This window comes from Palaemon carinicauda, chromosome 12, assembly GCF_036898095.1.
Source record: "Palaemon carinicauda isolate YSFRI2023 chromosome 12, ASM3689809v2, whole genome shotgun sequence".
Taxonomy (NCBI): domain Eukaryota; kingdom Metazoa; phylum Arthropoda; class Malacostraca; order Decapoda; family Palaemonidae; genus Palaemon; species Palaemon carinicauda.
Genome location: NC_090736.1, coordinates 96143197 through 96158196, shown reverse-complemented (window position 1 = coordinate 96158196; position 15000 = coordinate 96143197).

Sequence of the window (15000 nt, the reverse complement as noted above, 5' to 3'; positions counted from 1 at the left end):
AAGCTTTCCATTAATCACTATATTTTACTGAACCAGACAAAACAACTTTTTCTGATTGGAATTAGAGTTGCAGCATCACGTGTTTTAACTATCTCCATATATCCAACACCTGGCTTAATACTATTGTCGACCATTCCAAATACCCATATTGGCTGATTTGGTGCACATCCTCTGTGATATTTGCTTTTGCCTGCAAAGCAAGACTCGTCATTTTGTACAATTGTGCCATTACCACCAAGTCTAACGGGGTTTGCCTCGAAATACTTCATGCAGAATTCTCTAAAAAACTGTAAATATCAATCATGTTTTTTTCTGAAATGTTTCGAATATTAGTCACTGTGGTCTGACTCGTGCTATTTCACCAGTAATAAATAGCCTGAATCTACTTCTGTATTGGAAGTTTAGATTTAGCAAAGAATGAGTCCTTGCGAATAGAAACTGTGCTTTTAAATTTAGAACACTCTTTAAATTGGCATTTCCACGTATAGTTATCTTGTATAGAAGACAGTTTAGTCCAGTTCATTGAATTTCGCCACTGAATTCAGTTAATTTCTCTCCTCAAAATATTCTTTCTATTAAACCAGTTGATAGCAGGAAGAGGATCATCTATTGAAAGTGGCTACACAACTTATTCATAAACTGGACGGTCCATGAGGAATTCTTTATTACTTGGTTTTATGTTGTTGAGTAAAAACATTTTGTCTCTTAACCATTAAAAAGAAATAAGATTTTTTCTTAACTACTGTCAAATTAAAAAACTTTTATTTGCTAACCTATAAATTAGTTTGTTGGCACCTATTGGTTAGTCTTACTTATGTCGTTACACTAATAATAATTAACTGATAAACAGGCTAGTTAGCTTGTTAGTTCCATTATTAAAATTGAATTCCTCATTTGAAGAAACAAGACCGTTATATTTTCACCTGAAGATAAGCGACCCCGGCGTGTGTTGGGGTCCCCAATCTTCAGGTGATCCGAAGAGTCTCCAAGCGGTCATCTGCCAGAAAGAGCCAGACGAATTGCTTATCATGTTTATAAGTACTTCGTCACACTTCGTAATATATCGCAAGCAGTTCTGTGTGCAACTGAGGCTACAAAGTTGAGCGAAGCTAGTATTCATCTTTGTTGCAAAGAAGCAAGGGAGTCTGGGGAATATGATGCAACTTCGCCATTCACCAATAATAAGAAACAGAAGAGGGCAAGACCTGTGACAAACATAGACAATTTTGATAAATGTACTTTAAGAAGAATTGTCCATGATTTCTATGTCAGGGAAGAAAACCAAATCTTGATGAGATTTTGTGTGAATTTAAAGAAAATTTGGAATTTCATGGAAACATGGAATCATTACGCGTGATTTTGAAATATATGGGTTTTAGGTACGGAAAAGTGGATGGAAAACCCTTTCTCATGGAACGACCTGATGTTGTTAGCGCAAAGAACAAAATTTCTAAGGAAAATGATGAGGAAAGGGAGTAATTTAGTAATATATATTGATGAGACTTGGGTGAATCAAAACTATACAGTAAAGTATTGCTGGACGGATATGAATTCCAAACACCAACATTAGTGAAACCACCAACTGGGAAAGGAAATAGACTTATAATTCTACATGCCGGCTCAAACAATGGATTTGTACCAAATGCTGAATTGGTGTTTGAATCTAAAAATTATGGTGATTACCACCATCAAATGAATTGAAAAATTTTTGAAAAATAGTTCAAGCATCAACTTCTTCCGAAAATACCTCCATCGTCTATCCTTGTTTTGGATAACGCCTCTTCTCATTCGGTAAGAATTAACAAAAAAGACGTCATAAAGGAATGGCTAAAGAATAAAGGTAACAATCCAAGTGAACATTTTAATAAGTGTGAGTTTTTTGAAATGGTTAAATCACTACCCCATGGAATTAAAAATGATTATGTAATAGACAAAAATGGCACGAGACAACGGACATCAAGTGGTTAGGTTACCTCCTTATCACTGTGGATATAATTCCATTGAACTGATTTGGGCCCAAGTAAAGATCTATGTGGCAAAAAGAAACAATTTTAAAGTGGCTGATCTAAATCCTCTCGTTAGAGAAGCACTTCAATCAGTGATAACTGCAAATTGGGCAAATACAGTTAGTCATTCCGAAAACTTGCAAAAAGAGGATAGTGCTAACGATATTCGCATTAATAAATATATTGATTCATTTATTATTGAAATAACATCATCTGACGATGAAAATACTTCGTGATATGTATTATGTATACAATCATCTTATTGCAATTTCTGTGATAACTTTTGTAAATAAAATATATCTCTCCCAATGATGAGTTTAAACTAAAAAATGTAACTTGTTACATGAATTCCAATGAGAATTATAAAACAATTTTAACATACCCTATATACCTTTTCCATACCTATGTCATAATTTACAGAAGGAAATATAAGAAATAATGAATGAGGATGCATGATTTTTGTTACTTTGAATGAAATATATTTTCAGTCAAAATGCTATGTATTGTATGAAAAGTTAAATGTAAGAATTATAGGAAAAAAGAATAATGTAGTCACAAAAGTGTTAACCACTGACAATAACGAGAAATGAAATTGTAGTTGAGGGAAAATATGAAAGAATATTGAGGCTTTAAAGATAAAAATATATATTAGGAAGAATGAGAAATTTGTAAAATTCATAACCGGATGAATACATATGATAGGAGAAACCTTCGAATTGGGAGCAATGTATTATAAAATAATTAAAATCTTGTCTAGGAAAGAGATAGTATCACATACGAAAAATATTAAAAACTAAAAAAAAAAAAAAATCAAATAGATGACATTTTACTTACAAGATTATAAGCATATTGAAAAATACCATAAGACCCAATGAATGGTAATAAAATTTTTATTACTTATCATTAAAGGGATCATAAAATTAAATGCCATATGGAAAATTTTAAGGTATAAGTCATAACAAATAAAAAAAAAATCTCAGAAGTAATAACCAAATGGAATGGGGATCTTAAGCGTCCGGATTAATATTTGTATGGTCAAAGACTGCCTAATAGAGCCCCACAAGAAGATGGCTACAGGCTTAGGTAAGGGTCAATTTAAAGGTTAAGAGAGAAGTGGCAACAGTGGTTTTCTAGGAGTTTTAAACGATATATCAGTTTAAATCTGTTGGACTATAGTAAGAACGCAGGAGCCCTCTTCGTGTGAGAAATGCCAAGGGATTAAGATCTTACTTGACCTTCGGTCTGACTCATCCCACTATGGGGTCAAGCCAAGGCCAATAGAATAACAGGTCAACCCACGGCCGCTTGAAATTTTTGTCGTTTGCGCATCCGTGGTGTCAACAGGTTCAAAAGAGGTCCCAGGCTGAACCTATGGTCAGTCTTTAACGAGCAGCCCAGGAGGTCAGACATCCATCTCTCTCCGACTCAATCTGTCTAACAGCCTTGCTCTGTCTCAAGGTCATATTGGTCCCAAGGCCTACAGAATTTTAACTCGCACCAACTTGTCACGATGCCTAGTTGCGCAGTGCGTGACTGTACAAATTATTCCATGGGAAAATCAATTTATAATTATCATCGGTTTCCAAAAAATAAAGAATCAAATTCCTGGGAATAATGGAAGGAGGGGATATAAAACACCAAGAGATTAAGGGCACGATCAGGAAAGAATATATGCAGACACTCAAGTCGATACTCACATCAAAACTCAACACCAGATATATGATAAAAGCCATAAACATATGGGTAGTACCAGTAATCATATACAGTGCAGGAATAGTAGAATCGACGAAGGCAGAAATCCGCAGCATAGACCAGAAAACTAGGAAATATAAGACAATACACAAAGCACTACACACTAGAGCAAGTACGGACAGACTATATATAAAACGAAAGGAAGTAGGGAGAGGACTATTAAGTATAGAGGACTGCGTTAACATCAAGATAAGAGCATTAGGGCAATATCTAAAAACCAGTGAAGACGAGTGGCTCAATTTTGCATGGGAATAGCGACTGATAAAAGTAGACAAAGATCCCGAAATATACAGAGACTGGAGAAGGACAAACAGAACAGAGGACTGGCACAACAAACTAATGCATGGAGAATACATGAGGCACACTGAAGAACTAGCCAGCGATGACACGCGGCAAGGGCTACTGAGGGGTGAACTCAAGAAGGAGACTCAAGGAAAGATAACAACGGCACAAGATCAGGCCCTAAGAACCAAATATATTCAAAGAACCATAGACGGAAATAACATCTCTCCCACATGTAGGAAGCGCAACACGAACAATGAAACCATAAACTAAATAGCAAGCGAATATCCGGCACTTGCAGCAAACCAGTGCAAAAAGAGGCATAATTCAGTGGCAAAAGCCCTCCACTGGAGGATGTGAAAGAAACATTAGCAACCTTGCAGTAATAGGTGGTACAAGCACCAACCTGAGGGAGTGATAGAAAACAATCAGGCAAAGATTCTCTGAGACTATGGTACCAGAAAAGATTGGGTGATATGCGCAAATAGACTGGACGTGACGTTGATTAACAGAATCAAGAAGAAAGTATCAATAATCGATATCGCAGTACCATGGGACTCCAGAGTTGATAAAAAAGAGAGGGAAAAATTAATTAGTATCAACACCTAAAAATAGAAATGGTAAGGATATGGGATATGCGAGTGGAAATTTTACCCATAATCATAGGAGCATTAGGCACTATCGCAAGATCCATGAAAAGGAATCTGGAAAAACTAAAGGCTGAAGTAGCTCCAGGACTCATGCAAAAGAGTGTGATCCTAGATACGCCACACATAATAAGAAAAGTGATGGACTCCTAAGGGGGCAGGATGCAACTCGGAGCCTTACAATATAAATATCACCTAGCTGAAAAGACTGTGATAAAAAGATGATAATAATAATAATAATAATAGTAATAATAATAATGATAATAATAATAATAATGATAATGATAATAATAGTAATAATAATAATATAAGAGAATGCAAAAAATTTCATACATGAATTTTTTATTTTTTTAAATTAGTCTTTCGACATACACCAGAACTTCTTTTTTTTTATACAGACTAAAACGTAAAATTTTTAAAGAAACTTTTTCATTCAAGGACTCAAAACATCTCATTAAAGAATCAATATATTAATCGATTACCACATCTTGCTTTGCATAGTCCTCCTGTAATTTTTGGGTGTATTTTACGGTATTCGCCATATTTTCTTTTGTCACCGAATGCAGTGCTTCTTTTGAAAGGAAGCCTACCCTTAAATCTATCATTTGAAATGGTTCTCTTTTCGCTGCATAGGTCTTCGCTTTTACCCAAAAATGCTCAACTGGATTATATTGGCAATAGTATGGAGGAAGATGAATATCTTGTGACCATTTTCAACTGGAATTTCAGCAATCATGTCAGCATAAAATATATTTTATGAGTATTCCTTGACCATTTCCTTAAGTTGCTATTTTAAGATATTGTCTCGTGGTGATACACTTTTTTGATGAGCCATTATTTTATTTGTGGCTTGTTGTTTGATGCTCTTATTAGTTTATCTAATTTTTCTCTATGATAAGATGCATTACCGTAACAGTTATGGAAGATTGGAATACATTGGTAGCAACTGCTAACGGAACTATAGTTCAAAATTACCTCACTGTTCATTTGACTGTGATAGTAGTTTTGCCTAAATTGGTTGGTACTGGTAGCTGCAATATAGTATGTTAGATGGCCTTGGGCAGGAAATTGTGATCTAGAAAAAGGAGCTATTATATACAGTGGAAGAGAGGAAGCTTTACATCAGGAGGGAGTGGGATTTCATCTAAGCAGAAGGGCCACGATAGCATTAGAGGAATTTGACCTAAAAACCCTAAAAATAAATGTTTTAACGGAGATTATGTGATGACAGCGGAGAAGAGGAAGATTTATTTTATGAGGTGGCTGGAAGACCGAAATTATCATAGGTAGAGAGACGATTTTAGATGGGCAAGAAGTGTTGCCATTAGTAAGAATAGGAGGAAAAAGAGACCATAGAGCGAGAACTAGGTTATATAGAACCAAATAGGAGACATGGTCATTGAAGAAGATAATATCAGGGAATAAATCGAACCAGAAAAGGATACCAACCTAGGAAAAAACTGATCTGAGATAAACAAGGAAATATACTGGTTAACAAAGAAGACGTTAAACCATGATGGGTTGAATATTTTGCAGAATGACTGAATAGATCAGAATAAGAAAGAGTAGCGAAAACAGAGGTGATGCTGGATGAGAGAGTATAAGAGGTAGTAGAGTTACCAGCAAGAGATATAATCCTGAGGGAAAGCAAAGATCTGAAAAATAATAAGCTGGCTGGTATTGATGGTATCAATACAGAACTTATAGAGCATGGAGGGAAAAGGCTCCATGGAGAAATCATAAAAACTGTGCTTAACATATGGAAAATTACAGAATGGTGTTTCCAAATTATAGAGGTTATAAATTTTAGCAAAATACTTTACAAAACACTATATGTTTATTGAAAACGAGAACTTGGTGATTACTAAGCAGGTTTTAGGGAAGGGGGATCCACAGTTGCACGAAATCAGTAGTGAGGCTCATTTAGTAACTTTGAGGCCATATGTCCCCACCTGCAACACTTCTTACCATTAAATTTAACCTCACTGCGTTTGGGCATATAAATAACTCGTCAACTAAAACATCTTCTAGGGGCAAGTAAGTAGGGTAGTCTAAAATAATTACCTTTGTACAATCTCCATTCGGCTCCTTTGGTTTTTCTATTATAATATTTTCAGACACTTTCAGTAAAAAAAAAAAAAAAAAAAAAAAAAAAAAAAAAAAAAAAAAAAAAAAAAAAAAAAAAAACAGCTTCTTCATCCTTCCCAGTAATATGAGATGTTTCACCCTTCCTTAAATAGAACCTCAAATTCTGGATGACATTTGGACAGCAAAACTACCCATCGAACCTTATCAAGGAGGCCCAAAACATTCTTAGGAAAATACAGCGAGATCTTTTAGCATTAAAAAACTTTACTTTTTTTAGATGCATAGTAGAGCCTTCACTTGAACCTTTCTTCCGTTTATCAACAGGCTACATCTTACCTACACCAGCTCAGCTCATCATTTTCCTCTTCCTCATTTTCTTGCTTTCGACCATGATAAAGGGCTGCTCGTCATCAGTGCCACTAGGCATAACTGAATCCATTTGGACATCCTTCAGAGTTTTCTCTAAGCCTTTTTTTGGGCTCAGCCTTGTCGTCCTGATGGAAGGTTCCTTAAGGAAGCTTTCTAAGGGATATTTGGCTACAGTGATACTCCCAGCGAATTAACCACAGGTCTTCAGAATTCTAACTCCTGACACAAGTATCTTTAATATAACTTTTAAGGATATCACATGATATCAGGGGACGTATTTCTTAATACGACACATAGCAATCTTCACCCCGAATAGAGTTTTCGCTTTGAGGAGGAAGAGTGGCGAAATTTAAGGGGAGCCGTTATCAAGGTTACCCGGTGGATCCCCTCCCAGTACTACCACGGTGTAATCATTCCTTATGAAGTAGCCAATTAAGCATGGTGTTTCTCCAACTTACTCGCGGTGTTGTTACTTTTTTCAAGGATTATTACTATGCAATCTCCAGCATATTCTTCCTCTGGAAAGTTGAGCATTCAATCTTTCCTCTGTATAATTTTTGGCACTGTAGGATTGGTTGTAGGATGTCTAATGAATTCAGCATATTTCTCGCCTGCAATGAGTGAAGAAATATTAGTAATTATTCAGGGGATCCCATTTGAAGTTGCCAATTTTTTCTTGGGGGGGGGGGGAGGGGTTAATGATACGTTGGTATTCTTAAAATTACATCTAATAGATTTCTTGTGATTACATTGCTCTGACTTTGCTAACAACCAACTCCCAAGAGTGAGTGTGGAGCATCTCATAAACAATCTGACAAACCAAAACATTGCTAACTTACAAAAGAGCGTCGCTCTCAAAAGACTTAAATCCTACTGCAACACAAAAGCAAATAGAATCACATCCTATCTTTGAGGTAATCAATAAATGCTTGAATCCTAATGCCAAAACACATCATTTCACTTATATACATTCGTGAACATGTTTAATCCATGCAATATGATGCAATGTTGCGCAATACACATAGCACTTGAAGTAATACAGTACATTATTACAATAATACATGACAGTCTCCTCCCCCTTAACTTGACATTGTAAAAATCTTTATAAATCTAATCTCTCAGGGGGCTTTCCTCTTTTAATCCTATTAGGAAGCACTTTAACCTCATCTTGTACTGGTACATGAATTGGTTCTGAATCTACATTTGATGTTGGAGAATCTTGGTTAATATTTGACTCCTTTGGTCTAACTACTTCTGAAAGTTTACCATCTCTAACATTCACATGCTCTACTGTATTTCTGTTTAATGGCTGTAAATGATCAACATGAAGATTTACAACATTTCCATCAATTTTAACATCATAATGTAAATTTCCTACCTCTCTTACAATCTCTCCTGGTACCCACTTCTATTAAGTGTTGTATTATCTTACCATGACATCACATAAAGGTGAAAAATTTCTTACGTTAGGACACTCTACTACTTGTTTGTACCCTTTATCTTCTAAATCACATTGCAAACTTAGATACAACAAATTTAACTTACACCTTATCCTCCTCCCCATCAACAAATTTGACAGTGTCACGCCTGATGTGCTGTGCGGCGTTGTTCCATAAGACAATAAAAACTTTGATACATGTAAAAATATGTTACTTGAATTTGCTTTTCTACACTTCATATTGTGTTTACATGTTTGAACAAATCTTTCAGCCTCTCCATTGATAGAGGTATGATATGTTGCTGAAAATGTATGCTTTGTACCATTGACATTACAAAATTCCTTAAACTCTTGTGAGGTAAATTGTGGACGATTATCTGTAACAATTCTTTCTGAAATACCATGTGTGGAAAAAAAATGTATTAACTCTTTTATTGTGGTGTAAGATGTTGTTGTCTTTATAGGGATAACTTCTGGCCACTTACTGTAAGCATCTACTACTATAAAAAAAATAATTTAAAAAAGGACCGGCAAAATCTATATGCACTCTTGGCCATGGATACCTGGGTAACTCCCACTGGTGCATTCTAGCAAATTGAGGATTGTTCTGTTGCATAACACAATTCATACAATTCCTTATATAAAATTCCACATCTTTATCTACACCTGGCCACCAAACAAAAGTTCTTGCAATTGACTTTGATCTTACAATACCTTGGTGATCAGCATGTATCTCAGACAAAACCTTATTTTTCTGTGAATTAGGAATAATTACCCTTGAACATCTCATCACTATTCCTTGCGTTACACTCAGTTCATACCATATATCCTTATACGGTTTACAATTTTCCTCTTTTCCACATAAGTCCCTACCTGTCATTAAACTCTCTAAAACCTTACTAAGTACTGGGTCTCTCTTGGTACTGTGTGCTACATCTTTGGCTGTTTTGGGTACATCATATACAGAAGTCAACAGAATACTGTCATCATAATCTTCTGGAGCTTTGTCTACTGGTAATCTAGATAAAGCATCTGCATTACCGATGTTTAATGTTGGACAGTATTCTATATCATAGTGTTACGCGGCTAAGGTGATTGCCCTACGTTGTAGTCTTGCAGCTACCATCATAAGTAAACTTGCTTTTGGACCCAATTTTGCTAATAAAGGTTTATAATCTGTAACAAGTGTGAACTTTTTCCTACCATAAAGATACATATGAAATTTCTTAACTCCATACACTAGTGCTTAACCTTCTTTTTCTATTTGAGAGTAATTCCTTTCTGCCATGTTCAATACTCTAGAAGTGAATGCAATTCCTGCCTTGAGTCATAGTCATCTCCCACTCTCTCTCATCCACAACGAAGTGTATTGTTTTAAAAGTGTTCAGCGAAATCTCAAAATTCTGTTGTGACAGGTTTTTTTAAACATAGAGAGTACTGTACCAGAATTCTCATAGAGGTTTTGCAATTGGCCCTGTAGCAATGTGACAGGTATTTGTAACGTGATGTGGTTATTTATTTTCATTAAGTATCAAACATAAATAAAGTATTCAGATTTAATTTCAAGTGGAAAAAGAGATTGTATGATTTTCATGAGTGTTATTTCTTTTGTCTTAGTCTAAGATTTATTCAAATATAATATTCCTAGTCAAGTGATTATATAATTTTCAAATTATAAAATTTTGTCTTTGTCTAAGTTCTGTTCACACTTAATATTTTGAGTGATTTATTTTGTTTTTATGTAATTTTTTTTTCAAAGTGTTGTAATTTATGTAAAATATATTTATTTCTTGTAAAGTGTATTATTCTAATCACCAGTGTTTAAATTAGTATTTCCTCATATCCTGTTAAAGAATCTGTAGCTATGGTAAGCAGCTCTTCTAGAAGAAGGACACTCCAAAATTAAACCATTGTTCTCTAGTCTTGGGTAGTGCCATAGCCTCTGAACCATGGTCTTCCACTGTCTTGGGTTAGAGTTCTCTTGCTTGAGGGTACACTCGGGCACACATTTCTATCTTATCTTTTTTCTTCCGCTTGTTTTTTTTAGAAATGGTGTGTTAGGCAGGCTTAATAGAAGGGCTGTGGATGCCTGGTGGTTTATCAAGAGGTCGTCTTTTCCCTTCTGATTCTTTTTCTGCTCGAAACCATCCTTACTGTCCTCCCTTCAGTTGAAGTGGCTATCCTGGAGGGTATTTAGCCTTGCATGGTGTATCAGCTCCTGAATGTTGACCAGTTTTTCCGACTTTTTACAATAGTCTAAGGGTTTCATCGATCTTTTTATTTATAATTCTGTACATATTGTTTTTGTTATAATTTTTCTTAATCTAATCATTAAATATGATGTCTGTTTTTTTTTATTTCTATTAATTCTTATGCTGTCTGGAGACATTGAGCGAAATCTGGGACCAGTACGTCCTAGATTTCGTCAATATCGTCTTCTATATTGCAACATTCGTGGTCTTCATACAAATATTCAAGACCTTACAGTTGCATCCAGACAGTATGGTTTTCTTTTGTGCTCGAAACTTTGGTTTCTAATATGAGGCACTCATCTGAGCTCCTTATAACTGGTTTTAAGAAGCCAATAATGTTGAAACGTGATGCCATCCCTAGGGCCAGGGGAATGGCGGTGTATATTAGGACTGAGTACCCTGCTTCTCATAAGTCCTGCTATCAATGTGGATGTCATGAGATTCAGGTAATAAAAGTTTGTGGCAGGCATAAAATTTTGTATTTATGTTGGATCTACTGGAATCCAGGCATGGATTATTCTATTTTCGATTGTCTTCTTACCATTATGGCTAAGATAAAAGAAGATCATAGAAAGGCCCCATTTGTCTTGGTTGGTGATTTTAATGCTCACCATAGGGAGTGGTTAACTTCTATCTCTCCTACTGATCGACATGGCTTCAGAGCTTTAGACGTTTCCCCTGAATCAGGCTGTGAGCAAATAATAAATGAAGCTACTCACAGGTCTGGTAATTGCTTGGACCTCGTATACACTGACTCCCCTGGTGTTATAACTATTAAGGTTGGTTCTCCAGTCGGGACATCTGATCATGCCTCAATTTCATTAGTAGTGAAGACTGAGTAGCCTGTCTCTGATGTATCATACTCTTGTAAAATTCACAGGAAATCCCAAGCAGACTGGAATGGGATTTTGCATGAACTCTTGCGCTTGAATTGGTCACAATTATATAGTAGTGTAGACCCCGTTGTCCCTTTGAATGAGAATCTAGTCAAAATAATTGATAGGGGTATCCATTCTCGTGTGCTAAGGTACTGAGTGAAGGAGAAACCGTGGTTCAATGATGATTGTAGACGTGCTTATTTGGAGAAGCAGGAGGCCTATCATCTTTGGAAGGGTAACAAATCAGATTTGACCTGGAATAACTATACTCAGCATCGAGCTTTTGCTCAGAGAGTTTATGCCTAAATTGAAAAGGAGTACAATTTAACCACAAAAGAAACCTTTTCTGGTACAACTCAGGAACATAAATGGTGGTCTACCCTTAACTCTGTACTCTTTGGTGTAGATGCAACAGTTCCTCCTTTACTTAAACCAGACAGCTCAGTCACTCACTGTCCAAAGGAAATGGCCACCCTTTTGGCTGATATTTTTGACAGTAAACAGAGTAATGAAAAACTTGAAATTCCTCATTCCTGTTTTCCTGAGGCTACACTAACTAGTTTAGCTTTTCGATCTCGTGAAATTAAAGCTCTGTTGATGGACCTTGATGCTTATGGAGGTGTAGACCCAAATGATATTTTTCCTTCGATTTTTATAAAGACAGAGGATTTCTTAGCTCCAAAGTTATCTGTTATTTTGCACAAGTTAGCAAGAAGAGGAGCTTTTAGCACTTGTTGGAGAATTGGTAATGTTACTCCTCTTTATAAATGTGTTTGTGGTAGCTCAAATCCCACTGATTACCACCCAATTTCCATAACTCCCATATTATCTAGAGCTTTTGAACGTCTTCTGGCAAAACGTCTTAATAGGTTTGCTGAAGGTAATCATCTATTCCCTAGTTTGCAAATTGGTTTTCGTAAAAGCCTTGGAGCATGTGATGCCATTCTTATAATCTCCAATGCTGTACAGAAATTCCTTGATTTTGGTCGGGAAATACATATTATTGGCCTTGATTATAGTGCTGCCTTTGACCGTGTTAATCATGAGGCCCTTGTTTTCAAACTCAAACTGTAGGGAGTGAATGGGTTGTTTCTTAGCATTATTATTAATTCTTTAAGTAATAGATCTCAAAGAGCTGTTGTTGATGGGCAACATAGTGAGTATAGGAATGTGATATCTGGTGTTCCACAGGGTAGTGTTCTTGGCCCATTACTTTTCATACTATTTACATATGACATGTGGTTTAGCCAGGAAAACAAGCTAGTTGCATATGTAGATGATGCCACTCTCTTAGTATCAATTCCATCCCTTAAATGTAGATCTGGGATTGTTGAATCCCTTAATAGAGATTTAGCTAAAATTAGTGCCTGGTGCGAATTATGGGGTATGAAGTTGAATCCTAACAAAACTCAAAGTATGATTGTAAGTAGATCAAGGACGGTGGCTCCTCAACATCTGGATCTCAGTATTGAAAATGTTTCTTTAAATTTGTATGACTCTTTTAAAATCTTAGGTGTGATTCTCGACAGCAAATTTACTTTTGAGAAACACATTAGGTCTGTGTCTTTTTCAATTGCACAAAAAATTGGCTTATTGAGAAAGTCTTACAAGATTTTCGGTGATTAATTTATTCTGAAGAAGTGTTTTAATTCTTTCATTCCACTTCGTTTTGAGTATTGCTCTCCTGTCTGGTCTGCAGCTGCTGATTCTCATCTTAATTTGTTGGACAAAAACTTACGGTCGATTAAATTTCTAATTCTTGATCTAGATATCAATCTTTGGCACCGTCGTTCGATTAGTTCGTTATGAATGCTGCATAAGATTTTTCATAACTCTCACCATCCTTTACATTCAGATCTCCCTGGACAATACTATCCTGTTCGTAATACTAGGCAGGCAGTTAATTCTAATAGCCAGGCTTTCTCCATTATGAGGCTGAATACTACACAGTATTCAAGAAGTTTTATTCCAGCTTTTACCAAGTTGTGGTATTATCTTCCTATTCGGGAAGTTGAATCAGTAAAACTTCAAAAGTTCAAAGTTGGTGCAAATGTTTTTATGTTGACCAGGCTGACATAAGTCTTTTTATAGTTTATATATGGTATATCTGTTTCTGACGTTGTTAATAGTCCATATATGACATATCTATTTTGACGTTGTTTCTGTTTGTAGAATGATTTATTGTTAATTTGTTCCCATCATTTATTTTTTTTCCCTTAGTTCTTTTCTTCACTGGGCTATTTTTCACTATTGGAGCCCTTGGGCTTATAGTATCTTGCTTTTCCAACTAGGGTTGTAGCTTGGCTAGTAATAATAATAATAATAATAATAATAATAATAACAATAATAATTACCCATTTGCGTTTTAATTGTACTTCAGAGACCTTTGGATATTCAATGCTTTATATATCACTGTCTGTGAGTTATATAACTGTCTAAGAGTTTGGGTATTAACATTTCCAAGTCCAACTTATGAAATGAAAATGCAAACAGGTGTGTTAGGAACTAGAGATGTTGTTTAGCTGGCAAGTTCTAATAAATATAATGTTATATGTTTGTTTTCCAGACACAGGACCATTGTAAAATATTTATATTGCCCATATATATATATATATATATATATATATATTTATATATATATATATATATATATATATATATATATATATATATATATATATATACATATATGCATATATATATATATATATATATATATATATATATGTATATATATATATATATATATATATATATATATATATATATATATATATATATATATATATATATACATACATATATAGATTTATATATACATACATATATATATATATATATATATATATATATATATATATATATATAAATATATATATATATATATATATATATATATATATATATATATATATATATATATATATATATATATATATATATATATATATATATATATATATATATATAATTTATATATATATTTATGAAGCTGGTCTAGTGTAGATTAAATACAATATATCATTCATGTATTTTATTTATGTTTTCATTTGTGCATTGATGGGAGGAATAGCCTGCCAATGATATGAGTTCCTATAGTGTAGATTTAAGATTATTATGCAAATTATTTAAGACTTTCGTCGTTAATTTCATTTTATTTTTCAATCTAGTCAGTATATCCAAATTTACGTTATTTTCAGGAATTAACTTTTTATTTCACATATTTTTCTTACGAGGTGTTACGTAATCTTTTTGGGATTTTTATGTGACCCATATGAGATATGAACA